General features: G+C 35.9%; 1 long non-coding RNA gene across 1 annotated transcript in view; it reads left to right on the top strand.

The window, feature by feature from the left end:
• The window catches only part of LOC150105371 (uncharacterized), a 133,620-nt gene that overhangs the window by 77,231 nt on the left and 35,417 nt on the right, over positions 1-20,972 (top strand). Inside the window, exon 2 of the long non-coding RNA XR_016548428.1 lies at positions 13,610-13,674. This is a non-coding gene — a long non-coding RNA (uncharacterized LOC150105371). The remainder of the gene's footprint in view (positions 1-13,609; positions 13,675-20,972) is intronic.

The raw sequence follows: 20,972 nt of genomic DNA on the forward strand, positions 1-20,972 counted from the left end.
GTATTGAATTACTATATTTGTTAAATCATTTTAATACTGGGAGAACAATATAAAATGCTTGATTGATTTAAAAGTTGTTAAATTAAATTTAATTACGTATTTCTGTTTTTTTTACATGTAACACAACTTAATGAGAACACTGTGGGCGTTCATATGCGGCAAGAAAGTCGATTTTCAACGATGATGACGATATTCGTAACAAATCCTGAAGGTGATCATCAGTCAGTCGGTTTCTTTGTGACGATTTAACCGCCCTCATCGTTGAGAAAGTGCATTCACATATGTATGTGCTTCCAAACATAGATGCAATTCTCAAGCTGAAATCACTCAATTCAAGATATTTTCCCCTTGGTATCAGTTTCCAAATGTCAACGCCTATCTCCACCTTTGACTGGAAAAAGGGGTCACTTTGAAGCTCACACAACTGCAATTGAATAGTGTCATGCTGCTCAGAAATCTCGCATTTCATTGGGTTGTTAAATAATGTCAGTTGTGGCCGCATGTCATCACTGAAGTTAGAAAATCGCTTACTGAATTGCTCCAAAAGGTGGTTTAACATTGGCACAAGAAAACTTGAGGTCAATGTCATGGTTTCTCCAGGTTAGACAGAACTGAAAAATGACTTAAATGACTAGGGTTCTCTGAAGGTTAAAACCCTTCAGTCGACTTATGAACCAATCTAGGTGTCCAACTAAATGTGAGATTGTTTGGTTACGTCCCTGTAACTACACGTTGAGTTCATTCATGTGGTGTGTGATGTCTGTTAGAAAGGCGAGTAAACTGTTAAAATGAGGATCACATAGTTTTGTGATTAGTTCTGTTCCTCTAGAAACTGTTTTATTTCCCTTTTCAAAGCAAGAAAACCGTTTCAAACAGTTCCCTCTGCTTAGCCAACGTACTTCTGTGTACAAAAGAAACTTGCGGTGTGTCAAAGCCTGATTTCCGCCCTTACTTAGATTCACACACTTCATTACAGTTTTCATAACATCCTCTATCTCCAGAATTTTACCACACAGAGCTTCCTGATGTATAATGCAGTGCAATACAAGGAAACTGATTCCAGCCTTTCTTAGTAAGCCAACTAAGTCTGTTTGAGCACCACGCATTGATTTGGCGCCATCCGTCACAATAGCTGTGAGATTGTTGATGTCACCAGTACCATTTACAACCTTCATAACTGCATCATAAATGTCTTGACCTTTGGCTGTGTTATGCAATGACTTTAATGAGAGTGAGCTTTTTTGTATTGATGTTGGTTTAGTAAAAATAGATTTCTGAGCACTAACCTTTCTCTTCAAATTACGTGCAATTTTAGTACGTACTTGATCAACGCATTCTTGGTATTTAGCGCATGGTGCTGTACGTAGTGTTTGAGGTTATATTCTTTGTGCACGGACAATACTTGCAAACAAACTGTGGTTTGTTGTCGTTATTGTTTATAAACAGAAATTCATTTTCCAATTTCTCCTGAAATGACCTGTTTTCTTCAAAGATCTTACGTTTCTTACTCATAGTACACAAACGCTGAAGTAACTGACCAGGGGACACAAACTGCAACAATAACACTGTTAACTGTGAAACTGAGTCTCTGAAACTGATCACTGTAACCAGAGCAGAGCAAGTGATGACTTTCAATGATGAGCTACTCTGGAGCCCACAGAAATCTACCACTCCCACTACTATAACTCGCACAGAGAAGCAGTAAATTTTATAAAATAAGTAATCTTTTTTAAAGCAATTTTGATTCTGTGTTGAGAATATAAATTGTTTCCGTCATCAGAAATAATGAATATAACTAGTATATCAATCAGAAAATCTGCTGTCGAAACTAATATTGATAACACATAATTTAATATAGTTTTTATCCTGCCGCGGGCCGCACAAAATCACGTTACGGGCCGCATGCGGCCCTGCTGTTGGCCATCTATGTTCCATACAGTACTGTTTCTTATAGAATATCATCTTAGAGAATTTACAGCTACTGCCATCTATCGAGCATTTTTGTAATAACATAACAGTTCCTATTACTTGAACTCTAGGTGTGCAAGAATAATCACGGGGGCCTGTTACGGGTTGCTAGTTCATTGGTAATGACGAAATATTATGAAAGTTTGAGAGGTATTATGGGAAAAATGAATATGAAAAATAAATTTCCTTAAAAATCAGTGTGTATTTATTATACTCTAAGATTTTCGTAGGTCGTTACATTCAAATCTGAAGAATAGGTTGGAAATTACGCTTTTAGAAGAATAGTTCTAAAGGAAAGGATAATTCTGAATGCGTAATTCTAAAATAGGCCTAATGTCGTTAATAGTTCTTTTATTTCTTTTTTTAGTCGGAAGCCATCATTTCAGAATACAGCCAATGACAGATGATTTGATTTAGTCTGTCTCAGACGGTAGTGGTAGGTTTTTACTCTTACAAAATCCAGCTGCGGGCATGGAATGCTTCCGATTGTCTTTTGGTGAGAGAAATTTTATTGTCTGATATGAGACCATCGCCTCATTTCAAGGCCTGAAGTAGCTTGAGAAAGTTCCATGTTTGGTCCCTAGAGCAGGGTTTCCTAACCTGATTAAAAAAAGAATAAAAATACAAAAAAAAAAAAAAAAAAATAGCCCCCACACGGCATTTATAAGTTTACAACTTTTCGTAAGTGGGAGTCGCATAAAAAAATCTATCCTGTCCACGCATACTTCAGCCAAAATACACGTCCCTTGAGATATGCAACAGCGAAATGGCCAATAGGAGCGTCTTTAAAAATTTAAGTTCCCTAGTCAGTTGATTCAACTTATCAGAGAATTAAAAGAAAGACAAAGCACGTGTAAATGTGTAAGACTTGTTTCATTATTTTGCAGATTTTACATCACTAATTCCAAGAAACGCTGGCATAATTGTAGATATGGAAATCATCGTAGACAAATTTGTTTCGTAATCTTTGTATAACAACATCTTTCATTATCACAACAACTTGAACCTGCAATCGTTTTGGATCTATTTGGATTTCTCCTAATTTTATAATTAAAATGGAAACAAATAATTTTAATAGCGATATTAAATACCAGATTTCATTCAACTCCATCAAGCCGGAGGGGATTATTTCAATTGCCGATCATTTTGCCAATAAAAAAAAAAGATCCGCTGTAAAAGGGGGGAAAAATCCTTTATCATGCTGTTGTGGGCTCTAAAACATTACGCTAAGTTAGCATTTCAGGGAACTGATCCCAGCTGACACTGCAATGCAAATTGCAAGTGTTTGTAGTAAAATTGTCTGATGTTTCCTCGAGGACTTGTATGAAGTGTGCAACAATTCGCGTTACTCAAAGAATTCTCTCACTGTGGTACATTTGTTAAAATGCAAGAAAAGTTTTTTAAACCGCTTTTTAATGCGTTTTATTACGAATGCTAACGTACTGTATACATACAGTTTTCTTCATCCATTTTGTCGCTACAAATGAAACCGGAGATCCTAAATACCGGATTTCACTAATTCCTCCCAACCGATACGGAATTATTACGATCAGTTCGAATCGTTTTACCAAATTTTGCCAATAAAAATGCACCGATTGAAACCAAAACTGAATCTCTCAGACATCTTATGTGCATCCTATTGTAAGCGTATCCTAATCCTGTGGCTTCCTCTCTCTCTCTTTGGGAGGGTTGCAGCTAAGGAGATAAATATGACGCAAGGTGGTTTTCCGTTGCCTTCCTGGCCATAAGTATTTATGACTGTAGCCGTGTGTGTTCACGGGGCCGGTTGGCCTGTTTTGGGGGAATGAAAAACCTGAGTTTCCGGGTGAACCCCACTTCCGTATGAGATCGGTTAACTCATCTTTAGTCGAAAGATGACCAGATAAAGGTTCCTCACATCACTGACGGGAATCGAACCCAGATCTTTCTGACCGAAGGCCTTCGTCTATACCGACTGAGCCACGGAGGCTCTTATTGCATGTGTATTTTCCAAAATTATCAATGGAGAAGGTAATAAGGGGTACCTCCCATATAATAACTAAACAAATGATTTATGGAGATCTCTGGGCTTCTCTCCCACTGAGAGATATTGTTTTCGTCAGCCTGTTCTCATATTTCGTAAACGATATTAAATTTCTTCCGAAGTTCAGTCTCCAGTTGACGCAAATTCATTTATTTCTCGTTGCTGGCCGAGATTAGGTTACTGCAAGCTTCAGCTGTTAAAGCTGCCTTCCGCCCTTTGTAATTTGATCTAAAGTTCTATCTGTCCGTCGTTCAATGTAATGGTGAAGGTGTGGAAAAGGCCTTTTCTCTATCACCAACTGTCTTCTTCATATATTGTACATAAACACCCTTCTCTTACTGACCTCTAACCCTATTCATAGTTTTGCAGATGATGCAGCACTCTCCATTCCTCCTACTCATATGACAAACTTTGAAGCGCTAAAGCATTCCAAGTTCTTCAACACAGTTCCCTTAATACTTATCCCCATACCATACTTCAGTGGAATTATGACAAACAGCAACCTATATGCATCGAAACACCATTTTTTTTTCTTCCTCCCGTAAAAAATCTTAGTACTTTTTCCACTTTCCTTCGATAACAGTCAGCAGTAAAGACGCCAGATCTTTCTCTCGTTCTTTCTTCCTGAACTGACACTTAACTGTAACTACCTCACTTCTATGTCACGTTCAGCCTTCAAAGGAGTGTGCATCCTTCTTCACTCAAGACGTTACTTTTCACTTGTCTAGCTGCTGTGTACCAAGTTTGTTACGTCCAATCTTGGAATACTGATCCTGGAAATTCCTGGTGTCAAAAAGAAGGCAGTTGGCTAATTGACGATCTTTTTCTCACTCTTTCCAGCCTCACAGACGGTTGATTTCCTCATTTCTTTTCTGAAAATGCTTTCATAGACGCTATTCAGCAAAATTGGCATCCATCATTTTCCCTCATTTCTGTTAAGCCAACAAAACATAAGCATCAGCTTCCCAACGTCCATGTACCTTTCAGCCGCTAACCCACATAACTTGCCACTCCATTAATCTTCATAGGAAAGGATGGAAAAGCCTTCCTAAAAATTACAACCTCTAACTCTTCAAAAAATTATCAGTAAATTCCTTCTCGTAAGATTAACCTACACATCAATTTGCTGCTGTTCTGCAACTTCTCGTGTGTGTGTGTGTGCGCGCGCGCGCGATATAAAAAAAGAATAACAAGAATATCGAGGTTGTAATATAAGGCTTATGTGACAGAGTCCACAATTTTGTTTGCTGCAGAGCCTGTTGTTACTATCATCATCATCGCTTGACTTCTTCATTGATTTTCGGGACTCATTGCAAAAGGCTACTCGTACATAAAGCTCACTAGGTGGATAGTAGTTATTTCATTAATCCCCTCATTCCACCCATTAAATATATTTTGTCGAGTCATTGCGTGTGTTTTAGAGCGGTTCTCAGCTCTAGTTTTAATACTGACTATTTTGATGCTTTGCTTGTTAATAACAAAAGGCACTAATTATTCTAGAAAAAAACTGAAATGAAGCCATAAGCAGCAGTTGATTGCTACAAAAACTTGACTATTTAACTGTGATTGTGTTTTTTAAGATAGCTAGTATAATGCGAAATAAATGAACACCCAAGATCGCGCGCTGATCAGAACAATATGATGATAGCGCGACGTCAAATGACAGATTTATACGCGAATAGCAAAAGTGTTGATTATATAAAGCTGCGTACCACAGCAACCAAAATAACGAAACAAAATATTAATCGCGGTTATTATAATTCACATTTCGGAAGAGGATCCTGCCTGAATGATGTAACATATATAATTTTCCGCCTCGGAGAAGGGTTCGCCAAAAGGTGTTCCGTCACTTAAAGACAATGCAAGGGCGCTTATTGTGGTTGTGCATCCAATTATCAGACGACCGCACCTGTAGGAACTTCCTAGTTCCGCCCGTGCATCGAAAACTGTGGTGTAATTTTACATTTACCCAAGTAAATAGAAAATTACTGGTTAACCGGACTTAGTCTGGTTAGCTCTAAGTGTGTCAAGTTGCCTACGTTGCATTAGGTGCATTATTGAGCCGAAACTTAATATTACGAAATAAAAAAATAAATAAAAAACGACAGCATAAAAAATGCATTTTTCCCCTTTACATCTTTTATCTTGCTTTTCTTTCTCAACTTTTGCTATACAGAATATACTCAACAACGTTATTATTATTATTATTATTCGATATTTATGCACTGGGCATTAATCATTTCGACAAAATTAAGAGCGCGATGTTGTTTTAAATTGGCTACTTGTCGAAACTTCAGAAACCGAAAATTGCAATTTCGTTCAGTTAAACACATTCGTTCCTCAGAGAAGTTAGTTATATTTCTGATTTGTTTTCCTTTAATGCAAGAAACCTTATATGGTTGAATTTTGCAAAGTATTACAACGTTTACCAAAGAATAATTTAGTAAATTTATACTACTTAGGAGAATAACAACAATAACTTAGTAACAAGAGAAAGCAGTTGACATCTAACAAATGATGACAAATCTCATATGGAACTATGAAAAATATATCCAGTAACGTTCCCTAATTCTCTTATCGATTCTCTCTCTTTTTTTTTTTAAGCCAAATGTTTATTCGATAAATGTTATCTTATCCATTTAATGAATAATAAAAAAAAAAAAAACTGTTCATCTTGAACATAAATCATTAGTTTTCCGGGTGGAAAAAAAAAGGGGGAAAAAAGCGATCTCAGAGAAAGCTGAAGGGAAACAAAGAAATTCAATAACAAACAGAAATGTAACCGATTCGTCTGGTGCCGTTTATCTGTTACTCCAATCATTCTCCAACCTGCTATTGTTACTGAAATAAAAGTATTGTTAAAAGATTGGCAAGCTGTTTACCTGAAAATGCTTCAGAACTTGAATTTTTGCATTACATTTTTTGTTGTTAAATTAAATTACTATTTTTGATGATAATATCAAATACGAAAAAATATTGGATCGAAATGTAAAAAAAAAAAAAAAAAAAAAAAAAAAAAAAGCTGTTTCAAAAAATTTAACAGATAAACGAATAAGAAGAAAAATTATTCCGGTAACGAATGGCTGCTTGTTTTTTCTTTATTTTAACAAGTTAAAACAAACTGATGCAGTTACAGATTGCAATTCCAACTATGTCTATTTGTTGCGGGGAAGGGGAAGTTTGGGGACCGTTTGCGAGTTTTCCTTGAACTCTTTAAGGTCAACTGTTTTCTCTAATGGGTGGCCGAGTAGATAACGTCCGCGCAGCTACAGGTTTAACCCCCCCCTCCCCCACCTTGGATATCGGTGTTTGTGAATATCAACTGGTAGCTTAAGACCTGAAGGGGGACTTTAAATACATATTTCGTTGAGTCTCTACAAGGGATTTCGAGTCATCTAAGTCTTAGCTCGCTGACAGTAGCAATTATATGTTGTTGGTTTCCAATCCTTCGTTATTGTCCTTAAAGAAGTTAATCAACAATCTCAGTGTGCTCATCACTACTCCCTATCCAACGGACACTATTTAGCTTCTACTTTGCGACGTTTCTATACATTCTACCGGTGTTGGCATCTATATATTCTCTATCTTAAAATAAATGCAATGACAAATCATCAATTCGCAGTCCGATTATAAACTCATAGACAGCTCTGCAATCTCTGCAATCCTTTACTATTTCAGAAACTGAACGTTTGTGTTTATTTCCCCCAAACTTCACCCCATCCAAGATACTTGTACGTCACCTTTCCTGATCCCTTTATTAAACGAAATACAGGTGGCGTCTCGTTAACAATACCATAATGAATAAATATATTACTGCATTTGTAGAAAAGGTGAAGCAAACTCTCTCGGAAAATAAGTAAATAAAAAGAGAATATTCACGTGATTCACTACACAGTATTCACAATACTTTGTGAATATACAGATATTCACAAAATATTCCGCCCCCCCCTGCAATATCTAAGAAAATTCACGACGATGCCCAGTGGCCTGGAAAGCCATGATTTAGAATACAGTCTCGTACGCCAAGTACCTTTATTATTATTATTTATTTTTTATTTTATTTATTTATTATTATTTTATTTTTTTTTTTTTTGCAGAAGGTAAATTAGCCAATTTTTTAAGGATGTGGCAGCGTTCTTCATCCCCTAAAACAGATAAACTGGACTTAAGAACACACGTAATTGCTAGATATACCAGACAATGAAAATAGGGTTAACCGTCCTTCCCAGATATTAATTAAGTTTACGTGAAGCCAAGTTACTCGTCCATGGCATGCCATTAGGCCTAGCACGTCAAAGGGAAAGTAAATACTGATCGAAGTATGCTGTAGATATTTATTACTGTTATTACTGTTTATACTTGTTAATTGTGTTCGTGTCACATGTCAAATTCTATGTAAGAATGGGAGGGAGAAACATCCATATTCATGCACTGTTGTGGCTCACGAAGTATTCTGGTCAAAGAAAAATGAAACGGTTCTTGTTTCAGAGGTTGCTGCCCCCTAACCCAGAAAGAAGTGCTGAGCTAATATGAACGTGTAATACAGAAATAAAACAGTCTGCTTCTTATCACGAGGAAATCATTGATCTGATGATAGTAAAGTAACTTAAGTTTCATTATTTGTTTTATGTATTAAGAAATCCTCTCCGAACCACAGGTAGTAAAGTTGAGAAAACCAAAATTGTGTACTCGTGGAGAATCAACATTAATCCCCTGCAAGGTAGGCTCCTTCTGTAAACATGCGCTGATGTTTCTGTTACTACTCGAAACATCTTTCAAGCGCATTTTGCGCTAACGTTATAGTTTCTTCGGTGTATTAATTGTCACAACTCTTCTGCCTTTCAAACTTATCTGAAGTTGGGAAAATAACTTCTTACTCGTGCGACATATACCGAGGTGCGAAGAGTGCGTGCATATTGGTCAAAAATTAATGCTCGTTTCAAAGATTAATGAAACTTCATTGTGATAAGAATATTGTTATGGTGAAGTTTCTATTCACTGGATATTAAATTTGCAGCCCTTTCCACTACTTGTTGCAAATGTTTATCTTGGTTAATGTTTTGTCATTGACGCTCGCGCTCATAATGCACCGAACTAGCTTCACTCGTAACTTTCGACAGATGTTCTTTTGCCCTTTAAATTAGAGACTCCTTTGCACAATTCACTGCGTCATTACCAAATACCACTTGCAATAGTTCACGTAATTCAGCTGCTGTCTTATCAATTTTCACACAAAACGATGCAAACACGTGCTATTTCCGATTGGCAGACTTTATGAAATACGACAACAGGCTTACTGCAGTAACATATTAAGTATATCATAACTTTATTGCTGCATGTATTAAAAATGTTAAATTCTATACCGACCTTATTTAGAAATGAATTCGTTGACTAATATTCTTAATTTCGTATTCGGAGGACGCTGCCTTATTTAGATTCTATCACACCGGCCGCTGAATTGAAAACTTTTATTTAATACCGTGTTTCGTATAGAAATGCGACTGCCAATACCGATCCTCTTCAATTCACTGCGCTTAGTTCGGTGAGTTTTGGGTCGGGAGCTGCCTTCATTAAATGCTTCGGTCAGTTGCTGCACACAGGACTCCGTTTGTCCGTACAAGCTTTCTCTGACGATGGAGATCGTCCCTGACGGACTGTTTTAGGACCACAGTTACGCCTCTTACACAAGCAATGTGGGTTATTTTTACGCTCATTAAACACCCGGGATCTCTCACCTTTTGAGAAACCAGTCAGCTGTGCTGCTTTCAAAATCGTGGCTTCAGCCAGAAGGGCATCCACAATAAGCCCTTAACCGAATTCCGAGAGATCATTTGTTTTTCCCATTGCGATCAGCACTGGTGACAATTACTGACCAGCCGCATTCCTAAATAGTTGTTGCCTAAAACATGTGGTGCCGCATGACCAAGTATTCTGCTTATACGCCTGCATAAGTTACGTTTATGAACATTTGCATAAAGATGTCTAATTTAGTGGCCGGTATGTGTGAAGTTTTGTTGTTTTAAACTTAAAGACACATGCTGCCTTAAATGCATGTACAGTATTTAAGCTATTAAGCCTAAGCACTTCCTGCTATATCTTTATTTGTAACCTAGATTTGTTTTATTTGGTGCAGTGCAATGTCTAAGACAAATATGTTAATACAAACAAATTTATTAATTAGTGCAATACTTTTTTTTGGGGGGGGGGGAGTGACATGCTCTCTAGTGCATCGCAGACCCTGCAGATCCAAACAAGCCAAGACACGAACAATGCTACCGAGTAGCAATGGCCAAAAGAAACGAAGTCCGTTACCCCCCCCCCCCCAAAAAAAAGATTTGTAATGAAGTGATTCTCAAACCGTATAGAGTATGGAATAGAATTATAGAAGACCTAAACATATTTCTCGAATATTTTATTCATATTTAGTATACATTACGTGGCAGGAATTTGTATTTCTTTAGCAACTTAAGGAATACAAATACAGACAAAAGAAAAAAAAAAAAATTTGAGGTTCTTGAAAAGAAAAAAAAGTCCATCAATACTTTAAAAGGATTAACTACAAAATTTCCAAGTCGTGTTGTCCAACGTTTTAACTCCGTCATTTTATATTATAAATTACAAAGAAAGTTGCATTGAAGTTGGGTGAAAGCGTCCTTAAAATGCAAAGTTTCCACCTCGATAAATCTACAAAACCGACTTTTAACACACAATAATGCAGTGAATTAATTAAATATCGTGATTTAGTTGTGCTAATTTAACTAACCCATCTCATAATTACTTTCTCACATCCAATCAAGTCAAAACCTGTTAGTATGTTAAACCAGATGATCTGGTCAGTATTTCCAAATGGCATGAAATAACTCTCAAGGATTGAATTAAAAAACAATCTTTTCCCCATTAACAGTACATTTTTAAACTTGCCAGAGTCAACCATATCAATACTCACATCATGAGATTTTTGCACAATTAAAAATAAGTTGAAATAAGCATTTTGGCCAACTTCGGACTTGGTCCACATACATGAATCCATCGATAAATTTAACTGCAAAGCTGCGGAAGTGCTATTCGGCTGTACTAGAGTGGGGAGTACAAACACGGCTGATATTCATCTTTTGACGTCATTGATTAAATCCTGCTACTTAAATATCATCGTTGAAATAACTTTTTTTAATAAGAGTATTTCGTGCTATCTATATTTTCTCTTCACACAGCGCATATTCTCTTTCGACCTTGACAATACTGACTCAGTCAACGGTGTTCAAAACCAGCGAGCACATTAAACTGCACGAATCGAAGTCTCGTAATGAAGAAAGGGCACGCAAATGGTTTCACTGATGGCTTATAACCGACTCTTCCGTAGACACTGAATGACGCTCGATATTTTTAGCGAAAAATGTCCTTCCTGACCATGAACAAGGTTGAACAGATAAGACGCGGGCTTATACTTGGATATTTAATGACTCGAGAAATTTTTGCTGCATTAACTGCTTTTCCCCCCTCTACGTCTGTCCTTTCCTTATACATGAAAGTGAGCAGCTGATAAGACCTCACGTGAATCATATATTTGACATTTTCCGCAAAGAGTTTGTTTAGTCGTGGGTGTGTAAGCTCAACGATAATCTATCAAGGAAGGAAAATAATATTTAAAAAAATAAGAATTAGAATTACGATTCGGAATTGACGCAAGTATGAAAACACACACACACACACACACACACACACAAAATTAGAACGAGGTAAAATACATATACAAAGCGTAAAATAAGTATTCAAAATATCGGGATATTACTATAAAAGTATGAATATTTTCCTTAAACTTAGACCGACATTTCTAGGAGAAAGTTGCAATTTTACCCCTTGAGCTATTCAAATCCAGTGAAATATGGGTTAAATGTGATGAATGTTTTGTGCATGATTATTCTTGTTTTTTTTTTTTTTTTTTTTTTCTTCTTCCTTGGAAAATCTTGGATGAAAAAGATCTGGATTTTTCACTAATTATAGGCGTTATTTACACACACAGGATTACTCACACGGTACGTCTTCGTGGCTTTGCTAAACTCACTTTTGAAAAGTGACCCAAAAGAAATTTCTAGACTTTTGTAAGAAAGGGCTAAGAATTGGAAGAAATTTCTAGCTCGATAACACCTGTCCACTCACTCCTTTTAACATCATATACAAAGCACAGTCAAACAGTTTCATAACAATTCAGAATGCAGTTACTTAAATACTCTTGCAATAATATTTTAAATGTTTTCACAATTAAACCTTTTTCTCTATTAAAACAGCACCTGCTGGTGAATGGGAAAGTGTGACATTACCATGTGTTTAATTACCTACTGTCACATGAGCAGATATTTCGTTGGGCAGCGGAATTCTGTATTTACTTGACTTGTCAAACCACTTGTGGTTTGACAAAGTGTGTAGCTGTAGAGCAGCGCTTCCCAAACTGTGGGCCGCTGCCCCCTTGGGGGCCGTAGATTTCGTTGAGGGGGGCCGTGAAATAATGAAAACAAATTTAAAATCTTTTAAGACTAAGTAGATTTTTTTTTATCTTAAAAGAAACGTATTTAATTTTTATTATTTCTTTTTTGTTATTTTTTATATTTTAATGGAAAAAATCACACATTGGTGCGGGTTCACGAATTTTGCTTCCTGCGTATTTCGGCGTTTAATGAATATTAGTAAATATATGCTTATTCATATAAGTTTCATTTCAAAGCTGAAATCTAAGAATTGCAGTTTCAAATATTTCACCTGATATTGACTTTTTGTGTAGCAGTATTGAAATACATCCACACATTAAATTATTAAACTTCTTTTATGTTTTTAACTCTTTCTTTATAACTATTCGTTTTACGTTTCATGTGCTTGTACTGCAAATGTACAATAACAATATATCTATCTATATAAAAATATAATGTGGCATGTCAAATGTGTATGTAAGATGCTGAAAATGTAATATTTGCATTTGATTTTTGCAATATTCGCTGTGTATATTTTGTATTGAATATAAATACAATACATTTTATAATAATATATGTCTATATATTACAATTTTTTTCGAGGGGGGGCGTGAAATATTTTAATTTTTCCAAAGGGGCCTTGGCATCCAGAAGTTTGGGAAGCACTGCTCTAGAGCAGTGCTTGTTCTCAGTCCAAAACAGACCACAGACCAGTAAAATGTATGCAGGGTATATAATTAATTAAAATATGTAATTTTAATAGTTCTGTGGACCAGTGATGAGGAAACGGTAATTTAAGGCTGGAATAGCCAAGCCAAAAATATTCAGGATCCATTGCTTTTCGTAAATGTATGCCTGAATGAAATAAAATAATCGAAAGAATTCACCAATTAATATTAACATAAATTTTGAAAATTAATGTCTTTAACAACTAAAACATTAAAATAAATTATTTACGTTGTTCCCGATAATTCACATTATTGAGAAGTGGCCATTAACAGTGATAGGGTGCCTTACTGAGCATTTCGCTCCCATAATTGATAAAGCTGAAGAAAAAGGTTGTTGGCCATTCATAATCTGTATTTTATTTTATTTGTTAAACAATCTGCTTTTAATTCTTGTTCAAGTTTCAATGAAGTATTTAATTCTTTTTCAGCACACTGAATTATCAGTTTATTAGTTTCACCTTTCTGGGAATCGGCTAATGCTGACACTATTAAAGTAAGTATATTTAAATACTCTTTTTTTTTCCGTTGAAGTTCACAAAACTATCGTTTTTAATTATTTTTGTAGTGAATGGTAAACCGTGAAGTTATCTTGTTTGGCTACGATTCTATGCAGAGATCTGAAAATGAGGTTAAGTTCGAAAGCACGGGATCGTTGTATTTATTTTTCGACTGTTCCCACTACTACAGAACACATCCGCAACTGTAAACACGAAACCACATTGTTATTCAAGTGAGATGTTGGACCTTGACTAATTTTTTTTTTTTTTTTTCTTGAATTAGCTGCATGGAGAAGGTCGCGCCGCTAACTCAAGGTGTAGCAGGTGCAAAAATTCATTAGACTTTCAACACAGTATAATAGATAGCAAATGTGTTTTGCAGCCACAACGCTTATGCACACATTCAAAAAGACTGCAAATATCAACGACGAAGAAAGGCCACGCTACCCGTCTACATCAACGGCTGATCAGAAAATTGAGAAACCCAGTACTTATTTCCTCGACAATAAAAGCATATCAAAGTGGTAAACTAACTCCTAATTAGTCGCAGTTCTCCCTATAAATTCACCCACAAAGGCTATCCCTCCATAAATCTGATACAAGATAAGTTTCAAAATCTTACAAGCAAACTGTATGCAACTGAGTCATGCGGAAAGTGATATTCTTGAAGTATTCAAGAACAGAACAGTGTACTTTTCCCACGCTAAGAAAAAATTTCTACATAGCAACATTCTAAGTAAAAGTGATGCTGACACTTCTCGTATTCATAAAGATCAGTCCTTGAACATGACCGGGATTGTAAGCAATGACTATTACAGTGAAATAGCTGACAGGCTGAAGCCAGCAATTCTAAGTACACGCTGAAAAACTGTTATCACGAGGTGTATTGTTGCAAGATCGAATTGGTCCTCATACTATTAAAACTTCTGACTTTGCACAATTCGAAGTAATGCAGCATTCTTCCAATCCAGACCTTGTTCCATCGGACTAACACTTCGTTTGGACGAATGAAATGCTTCGAAAAGACACAATTTTGACAAGTGATGAAAGAAGCATGTATAAAGATTCTTTGAGTCCTCGAACAGGATCTTTTCAACGAAAATAAATCATAGTAACCGACTGCATCAACCTAAGGTACAGAATGTGCACCGCTATTTCGGGTATATCCAATCCTAAACATGCCGAGGTGAATTCATACTTTCTGCATTGCTCTTATGCTGATTTTAACAAATTAGCATAAGAGCAATCCTTCAGTGGATCTTTTTCATGGCGGCATAATATGCGATGCCTCACAGTACATCTAAGGTAATTTATATCTTGTAATTTAGACTTGCTTTGCGATTAACGAAAGCAGTAAATTGTCGCAATTTTGTGACCTCTTAAACAGGCGACATGCGCTGAAAGATATTACGCACGAGAAGAAAACTGTTTTGCTATCATAAAACAGACTCATTGAGAGACTCCATAATCCTCGCGGAAGACAAGTCTTTCCCCACAGTTGCAAACAGTTGAGTGCGAGGGTTAGGGGAGCCAACCCCCCCCGTGTTATTCGAAAATCCACGTAGAACTTTTGACTCGCAAAATACTAACTACTAATAGCTTACTATTGACCGGAAGCCCTTACCGATAACAATGGGCGTCCGCAGACGGGTGCAAACCCCACCCCCGCCTTGGGATCTATTTGTGAAAAAAGAAACCCAAAAAAATAAATAAAAATGTATTGATGTAATAATTTTCTCCAAATTTTACCCCGCCACTGGAAAAGTTTGATTCCCCCCCCCCCCCCGGAAAATTTTCCGCAGATGCCGATAACACACATATTTTGTTATGCGATATTCTTAAAATTAAGTAAGCTATAGAAAAGAAAATGTTATTAAATCATAAAGAAGTGAAAATACATTTAGTGCTGTACTGTACTGTACTGTCCTGTCCGACCACAGATCCGAGATTCTAGTCTGGCAACTTGCCAAGAAGAGTCAATTCATGTCGAAGGGGAAAAAGAAATAAGCTGATGTACGAATTGGTCACCAAAACGCAAAATCTTCCAACTGTTATACAAGCAAAATAGTTACCACTTTAAAAACTACAATGTTCATAAAAGAAAAGTTATTTTTCCGACGTGTAATAATAAACAACTCATCCCACAAGACGGATTGATTACCCTATTATCGGAATGGATTCTCCTTCTTCTGACATGCGCAGAAGTGTAGAAGGTCTCGTATCTGTGGGCGTACAGTACTATATTTATCGATACGGTAAGTTTACGTCGTCTGTTTATAAGATAAATCGTCTGTCTGCCAGTACCTACATCAATATGTCTTGTATGATACAAAACACTGTAGATGTTATACGTATTACTAACACTAGATATCAAATATGAAAAGAAAACGTGAAAAAGAAATTCATATTTATTTTTACAGATATAACGATTCATGCATTGATAACGAAGAAGCAGCAACATGATTGCTTTATGGTAGCCTAGTGCAATCTATAGGATTACTTCGCGGTAGTCTAGCCTATATTACACTAATGAATGAATTTTCTGTTTATTTTATACTAATTAAATAAATTCAACTAATTAATAACAGTTAATTTTATGCAGTGATGATTTAACACTGCATCTTTACTTTTGTTTACATTTCTCTCGACTGCGAACGGTGTCATGTACGGTCTGTAAGTGTAGAAAGTTTTGATAAATTTTTTATAATAGATATTTGTGCATATTTATGATAGTAAATGACAAAATAGACTAGTCTAGTATCTGCATATATTTTATGCATGCATGACATACCTAACTTTTTCTTAATTTTTTCGATATTTCTAAGTACGAGATTCATCTACAATTTTCAAATTGTCGAAATCTCTAAAAAAATTTTCCAATATATTTATATTCAAAAAAACCCCGCGTATAAGTGGATCCGCGCAGTTCGAACCCGCGTTTTTGAAGGATCAACTGTAGTTCCTTTCAATAATGACTCGGAAGATTCAGTCATTAAGAATTAGTTGCGAAACAAATAACACTGCGGTATAAGTTATTGCTCCTCTGTTTTACAGAGGAACCATCCTAGTTTCTGAATCCGAAAATGCTTCAGTGAGAGGTGAGAAGAGTAGAGGCAGCGAGTTTTCCAGATGTATAATTATACTTAATGATTTACTATATGTATACGTATTCCTAGCATTTAAAATACTTACAAAGAGCATGAAGGCTACATTTTTTTTTTCGTACCCCCAAATGGGAAACCTAATTAAGTGGAACTTATTTGACGCTTATTACTTTATCAAAATGGAACTTATTAAATAATATGTTCATTTACTTAGTGTTCTTAGTTCATAATTATTTCTGAGGCTTGCTATATTTTCTGTTAAAAAAACTGATGATCTAGCCCACGGTCCAAATTATTTCCATCTTAAGACGGTGCTCGTTATTTGGGCTTCTGATATTATCAGTTTCATGGTAGCATCTCCGCCTCTGCTTATAATAATAATAATAAAAAAAGTCTCATTTCTATGTTGAAGTGATATTCCGATATCTCTCGCGATTAGTCCTTGGAAGTGTCACGTAATAATAATGTTCTAGGCTTAGGAATATCAACTCGCTAATCTTTAAAGTTATAATTGGGATAACGATCTGAAAACCTACATTTGAAAATTCCCGATATGCTAAATTTCAGTCAACATTGCCAAGAACCAAACTGAACTTATCGATGAACAATGAAATAAATTTCTATTATTAGATGAATATTCCTTATTTAAAAATAAATTACAATCCTGTTCTCTGCACAAAAAAAAAAAAATAATAATAATAATAATAATTTGTGGTAGATTCTTTTAGAGTTCTAATAACTGAATACAAAAACGGCGTGAAACGTAACTTGCTTCCTCGAGATGAGATAAGAAATGGCAACGCAACGTGGCATAAATCAAATGAGATCTGCCTGTTGAAAATTACAGTGGACAAGAAGGATTTGTGACCAGAATCAAATCAGATGGATTCGGTGTATTTCAAGAGGCTCAAGCATTGATTGATTTTTCTTTTGTTTGATATTTTTCAGATTTTTGTCTGATAAAAAAAAAAAATGTAAAATGAATATAAAAAGACTAACAAAATTTCCATATTTTATTATTTAAATTAAAATAATAAAAAAATACGGCTAATTTGCGATAAAACAACCTAGAAACCTATGAAAAGAATGCGCGCGCATTCTTTTATAACAAATTCCTTGTGTAATGGATATTTTGGATAGCAGCTTTGGCTTCGGCAGTTGGTAATACATTAGAATCACCTGCATTAATTAGTAGCAAAATAATAAAAAAAAAGCCTAATTTGTTGATTATAATTTCGTTTCAGTTTTTGGTAACAGAAAACACACAACTACACTTGCATGTCTTAAAAAGGAGTTGCTAGCCCCCCCCCCCCGGTGCTTTGAATACTGATCTCAAAATTCAGTTAAATTTCAAAATATTCTGTTACTTCAAAATTGGACGAAACCTGGCTGACCGACGCATGTTATCCTTTCCCTTCATGAAACGCAGCCAAAACGCGCATGCGTTCTTTAGATAACACTACGAAACAACCTTAATTGTGCTCCATAATGTCGACAATACGGCATTTTATACCCAGCAGCTGCGTCACGGTGAAGTCGTTGGGTTAGCATGTCGCACAAATTTCCCATATTGACAGTAACCTGGAAGAACAGAACACATCGTCAGGTCAAAAGGCTTTTTTTTCTTTTTCTTTTCTTTAACTGGTACTCCGACGTGCATGTTTCATCTAGCCGTCCATAATGGGAGCAGAGAACAATAGATCATCAAGGTTTAGTTGCAGACGTTGGGCCAGCGGCGGGTCACCCTCATTAACGGCACTAACAGAGTGTGATGTGTTAATCTTAACGATCCTCCCTTGCCCGATTCAACGTACGATATCTCACGAGCTTAAAAGAAATTGAAATCGCATGCCACTAAAGAAAACTACCCATCGGCAATGGAACTCATTATGCTTTTTTATTTATTTATTTTATTATTATTATTTTTTTTGAGTACAGAAAAAAAGAATATTAACTTTTGAATATCTAAATAAGCATTGCAATGTCTTTATTATATTAGAACAGTGATTCCAATTGCATCCTCCCACCCAAACGGTTATTCTTTGCTTCACAACTGTCCTCCAATGGTACGCAGGGTTAAATCGCTGGACCCAGCAGCCAACTCTGACGTAATAACAGCAACTATTGTTAAAACACTGTTTGAAACACGAAATTCTGAAATTAATACAACTAAGCAATTTCAATAAACAGGCTAAATGTTAAAATGTTCAAAGAGAACATTTTATGACATTTATGTATTGATCCACGACCAAAAGACGGGTGTTCCCGTGGTGAAAAACAAATTACAGGAAGCAACGTACTTTAACAATGTAAATTAACAGAACCCAGACAAAGAAAATTAGGTTAATTCCTGACACAGCTGAACATATGTTAAATATTCTTTGTTATAAATAGACTAGAAAATGGGAAAAGTTGTCGCTTAGTTCCATAAACTAGCGAGAGAATGTAATTTAAAGGAAAATGAAATAATATGTAGCATGCCTAAAAATAGTGCCAGGACTTGTGAATTCTAAATTCGAGTTGGAAAATTGTGTACCTCCCCCCTTACACAATCAGGAAATCAAAAGTAGATTGGTACATGTATCTATAATTTGAAATCAAGCATTTTTCAAGGGAAGGAGGGTTCCCTGACCGTGATTTTTCTCCTTAATAAGTGATGTGTTATTCATCTCACAAACAAGAACAAATATAAAATTGGCGGATAAACTGAACGCAACATTGCGTGCTAGCCTCGACCACAGTATAAGACAAAATGAAGTACTGTTAACAACATGTCAAAACAGTCTTACGAAAATTGTCAAAAGGTGGTGGGGGAGGAAGTAATTGTTTCGAGGTTGCGATTATTACGGCATCTAAGAATCAACAGTCATCCTCCTGTAAAGGGAAGTTATGAAACAAATGAATAAAATTTTTTACGGAAACAGAAACGAGAAAATATTCATTTATGAATTGTTAATCGACCTATCAAAGGATGATGTAGGGGCTTGTCATTTAAGATGGGAATTTCTTGTATTGCACAGTCATCAGGAACAACCAAAAACTCATTACTGGTTCCGACTGCTCGTCAAAATCATGCGAGCCCAAAGAGTAAGATAAGTAAAATCTATCGCGATGACTCGTCTGCGAAAATGATTTTATTGATCCAATTTTCAGTGTAGCAAAGTAAGTCAAAACCCAGACTTAAGAAACGGACAAACGTAGCTAAGAATAACTAACAATTAGCTATTCTTAGACATTCATTTGTTCTTCCACTTCTGAAATCTACGTGAGTGATCTTAACAGCCGGGAAGGAGTGCGTAAACTTATAACGAGTAATCCATTCTGCGCTTTTTTTTATTGTTCCGAAGCACACACTGCGACTAATAGACGGGGTGGTTTCAACTTTTGTAATCGTGTCCGCATTCGTTTACGTACCTCCTTTCAAGAACGAAGAATGTTTATTTCAAGGCCGCACAAAAGTAGAATAAACAAACACATCTGACCCTTGGCATCCATTCAAGTGTTACGCCCTAAGGCATGGTCCTCATTTAATGTCCGGAGCCGCAGTCTTCGATAACTGCCTTCAAGGTGTAGGCGATTGCTATTTTTATGTTAAGAACCTCTTGGACTGCTTCCAAGATAAGCACTAAGCTTATTTCTGGATACCTTTTTCTGTTTGCGATCTTATATACTGCGTGTCACTTGGTGATAATAAGTCAATGAAATTAGAGCTTTGAAGTTTTATAAACTTTTTCTTTTACTACCAGTAATGGATAAACGTGTGGGTAAAGCGTTTAACACAATCCATGACGTTGAATTCTCTTCTCCAGTATCTCGGATAATCCAGTGGAAGAAAGGAAAGGGTTTATGTTAGGCACCTCAAGCAGATTTGCTCTAAAGTGTTTCTTAAACTTTGGTCCGAGGAACCTTAGAGTTCTGCAAAAGTTTGGTGGGACTTGCCAAAGAAAACGGGCATTTATAACATATATAAATTTCTAAAAAGTAAAAAAAAAAACTTCTGTGAATGAGGAAAATACTTTCTGGCAAGACTATTTATGGTGATAGTCTATCCAGGGTGACTTCTCCGGTTGTTAGAGTAATATTAAAGCAGTGAAGGCGTTAATATGGCAGCAATGACTGAATTTATTTACCAATATGAGTAGGCAGTATGATTTTTTTTTTTTTTTTAAACGACAAAAGTTAGTGGTACT

The sequence above is a fragment of the Typopeltis vanoorti genome, chromosome 6 (assembly GCF_054136105.1).
Source record: "Typopeltis vanoorti isolate ZY-2024b chromosome 6, IOZ_Tvanoo_1.0, whole genome shotgun sequence".
NCBI classification, from domain to species: Eukaryota; Metazoa; Arthropoda; class Arachnida; order Uropygi; family Thelyphonidae; genus Typopeltis; species Typopeltis vanoorti.